At 40.4% G+C, this 4295-nt stretch overlaps 1 pseudogene; it reads left to right on the top strand.

The window, feature by feature from the left end:
• Positions 1-1393: 1393 nt before the first annotated feature.
• Positions 1394-2023, top strand: LOC132429620 (protein tyrosine phosphatase type IVA 1 pseudogene; annotated as a pseudogene).
• The last annotated feature ends 2272 nt before the right edge of the window (positions 2024-4295 follow it).

Here is a 4295-nt window from a genome sequence, read left to right as displayed (position 1 = left end):
ATAGTATCTAATTCATAGGGTTGTTGTATCAAATGAAATTATGTAAACCTATTCAGATTTAGAACAGTGTCTAAACTATAATAACTGCTAAGAAGTTTTAACCACAATTACAAATTTCCAAAACAGTGGAAGGAAAATATGGATTTAGGGGAGGAATCTTAACCCAAAAGAAATCAAAAGATAAAAAAAGAAATATAGACATAGGTCAGATAACACAAAATATGAGAAAAACAGATGCAGAGATAGCAATAACATTGTAATATAAAAGAATAAGACAATATAATGTAATAAAATGATGTAAATGGACGAAGTTCTTCAGTAAAGACAAAGTTGGTCAGACCAAATTGGAAAAAAGCCTAGCAATATGACATGTCTAAAACATGAAGCCGGTGGAGGAAGACATAGCAGAGTCAATGGGCGGGATTCTTCCACTACCTTCCCTTTCCCGCCCGTTTTGGCCCCCCTCCGTCTCTCTTCAGCCTCTTCCAGGCTTTGTCCCCCACCATTCCCATCCTCAAGTCCGTCCTCAGCCTCTTTCCTCCCCAGCAGGAGGCGGGGAGGTGAGAAGGCTCAAGCAGCAGCCCTTCTCCCTACGCCAACAAGCTCAATCCCCGCGGCGGCCGTGGTGACGTCTGCGGGGGGCGGGCCCCACGCCCTCGCTCTCAGGTTTTTGGCCCGCCCCGCCGCGACTGGGGAAGAGGAACGCACGTCACGCCGGCTATAAAAGGCAGGGCTTGCGACGCAAGAGCGCTTCGGCGCGCGCGGATTGGGTCTCCCGAGGCCGGCGCCGGGTAGGGCTCGGAACCCCGCCGCAGCCGCAGCTCCGCGACGATCACTACAGCTCCCTCCTCAGCAGCCGACGCCACCGCCGCCTGTACCACGGAACCGGCTGTATGATTAGGCCACAGTCTTTAATGAGTAAACTAAGTCCTTCCTGTGGTGTTCTTGGTCACGCATTTATGGAGTTTCTGAAGGGCCCCGGAGAGTACCGCCAGGCGCAGCACGACCTTTATGAGGACAAGTGAACTGTAGAAATTCGTTGCTACTCCACCAAGAAGCCCCCACAGGCGCGGTCATCCTGGACCCAGAAGTGTGGGATTGAAATCATCAGAGCATTTAACAGAAATTACGACCTGGATGGGGTAAACCTCGGTGCTCTTCCTTTCCATTGACTCACTATTATGAACTGAAGGATGGCTTCTTGTTAGGAGGTTCATTTCATTTCCTGTTACTCCCAATTGCATATCCAGAGCATTGAGAATTTCGAGTGGGGCATATTGGAGTAGACTTCTGTTTCTTTACATCATTTCTGCATTCAAAAATTTAATTTTTTTTTTCGTAACCGTATCGAGTTTTTTTTGTGTGTGGTTTTTTTTTTAAAAACTAAAATAACATGGCTCCACTGAACCGCCCAGCCCCTGTGGAGGTCACATACAGGAACATGAGATTTCTTATTACACACAATCCAACCAGTGCAACCTTAAACAAATTTATAGAGGACCTTAAGAAAGACGGAGTTACCACAACAGTAAGAATATGTGAAGCAACTTATGACACTGCTCTTGTGGAGAAAGAAGGTATCCAGGTTCTGGATTGGCCCTTTGATGATGGTTCATCACCCTTTAACCAGATTGTTGGTGACTCGTTAAGTCTTTTAAACATTAAATTTCGTGAAGAACCTGGTTGTTGGATTGCTGTTCACTGTGTTGCAGGTCTTGGGAGAACTCCAGTGCTTGTTGCCCTGGCACTAATCGAAGGTGGAATGAAAAATAAAGATGCAGTACAGTTTATAAGACAAAAGCGGCGTGGAGCTTTTAACAGCAAGCAACTTTTGTATTTGGAGAAACACCGTTCTAAAATGCGGCTGCGCTTCAAAGACTCTAGTGGTCATAGAAACAACTGTTGCATTCAATAAAACTTGGCTGCCTGCCTTGGAAGTCAAACTTGAGACAGGACTTGATTTATCGTACATATTAGCCAACATAATAGGGTTAATGAATGACAAGTCTAATGAAGCTTCCATAGGAATACTGAAAAGCCACAAGCTTGACAGAATTGCAGCCTCTCTGTTTGGCTTACTACTATCCCCATGCCAGAAACAATATATAAGAAATTGAGAGATTAGGTGCCAAAATACTCAGCACAATACTTGTATATTTTTAGTATCATACAGAATTAAAATCCTAGGAATTAGGAACAGCACTGTAAACCATATGTGGTTTATTCCTCCAGTCATCTCAAACATTGCAAGTAAGACCTATATGGTTATTTGTCTGCTCCTTTATGTTTACCACCCCACACGTGTACCAGTATGCATCAGGTTTGTATAACAAATGATTTTGTTGAATTCTTACCAAGACTTATGGTGATTATTTAATGTCTTTCTATAAATCTCATTTTGTGCTGTTATGAAAACCTCCAGTTTGAAAAAGATCACACCTCTGGTTGAAAGTTCATGTAAAATATACACCATAGAGAAGCATATGTGTGTAATATCTTCAGACAAAAAAGCCTTACGGTTACTTTGTTTACACTTGGGATGCAGTTTTAGAGGGGAGGGCCTGAAGACAGAATGGAAAGAGGCTATGGAATATTTTTAGGATTCCATACTAGAAATTCTATGTTCTCTTTGTCTTGTGCAGGATGTATAGAACAGGTCCTTTTATTTAGTAAACTTTAAAGGTAAAGATACTTTGTAGCAAAAACATTTCAAAAATTTCTGAAGTTCTTATAATTCTTCGCCATACCTATTGGAAGTTACTATTATTTTTGTTTTAAGTGTGATATTTTTTTCTTTGTCTTTCCAACCGAAACAGAAGAGGATTTCTATTAATGAACTGATCAGACATCTAATATTTTATATAATTTTGAACTGTGTAACAATATTTGGAGATTTCATACTTTGTTTTATTATGTAATTGATAAAATGGTGGTATGTATTTGTGTTAGTTCAACCATATATTCATAGTGTCTGGAAATGTAGTTCTCTGGGAGAAATAATTTGTCAGTATTCACCATTCTCCAACTAGTACAAGAACTTAAACATCTAAATAAGGAATTATAGGAGAGAGACAGAGACAAACTAAGCAAGATGGTATAGCTTTGTTAATATTAGTAAAAGTATAAGCAAAGGCGTTACTAGAGATAAAGAAAATCATTACTTAAAGTTTCAAAAGTTTCAATTCACCAGGAAGTTATAACAATTCGAAATTTTATGTATCAAATAACATTGGTTAAAATCCATAAAGCAAATATGGAAAGAACTAAAAGGAAAATTGACAAGTTTACCATAGTGATAAGTTTTACTATTTTTCTTCCAGAAACAGATCAAGTAGACGAAAATCAGTAAGGCTATAGATTTGAACAGAACAATTAACAAGTTTGATCCCATGAACGTAAGAAGGCATTGCATCCAACAGTGAGAATCCATATTTTTTAAGAGTACATGAAATATTTTATTAAATTTGACTATATATTAGATCATAAATAATTTCATCAAAATTCTAAAATATTTGAATAACACAAGTAAGTTTTCTGACTACAATTCAATTAAGTTAGGGAAAAAAAGTTAGTAGTATCATTTGGAATTTTGAAAATCTGTGTCTAGAGACTTCCACTTCTAGATAGGATGTAGTAGGTCATGGCAGCCCAACACCCTCCCTGCAACATCCAGAAAAATATGGATAAATTACAAAAATCATATGTTTAAAGACATATGGGAGCTGTGAAAGCAGCAAAGACTAGATGAATAGGAATTCCAGAGAGGAAGGAGCTCTCCTGAGGTGAGTGGCCATTTTGTTTCCTGCGGGTATTTACCGATTCTGGACATAGACTAAGGAAGGATCTGGCTTTGTTCTTGCAGAGGGTCTCTACTGAGGGAAAGAGAAACCCAGCAAGGCTTTAGATGGTCATGTGAGGCTGGTGCAACAGATTGGAAAATTGAGAAGCTTGGCTTGTCATGTTGCAAGTTGAGTTCCTCAGGAAACAGGTACTGAATCTGAGATTTGCCTCTGGAAGCTTACTGGGGAGTCATCTCAACAACACTTGAGAGGGAGCAAGAGAACCAGGATGCTGCAGAAGTTGAATGGTGATACATACAGTTTCAACAGTGACCTTAGCCAATCTCCCAGGGAGCTCTGAAGCTGGGATGGCCATGTAGAGATGTCTGCAATTGTGGCAAGGGGGTTGGACCTTTGGACTCGAATCAACCAGTCATTGGATGCAGGCTGTCCCTGGGGATGAGGGCATAACCTTGGATGAAGCATCTTCCTTCGGTCAACTGCAACTCCCAGCGG

This window comes from Delphinus delphis, chromosome 8 (genome assembly GCF_949987515.2).
Source record: "Delphinus delphis chromosome 8, mDelDel1.2, whole genome shotgun sequence".
In the NCBI taxonomy this organism is placed as follows: Eukaryota; Metazoa; Chordata; class Mammalia; order Artiodactyla; family Delphinidae; genus Delphinus; species Delphinus delphis.
This window is presented reverse-complemented; position numbering and strand designations above follow the sequence as displayed.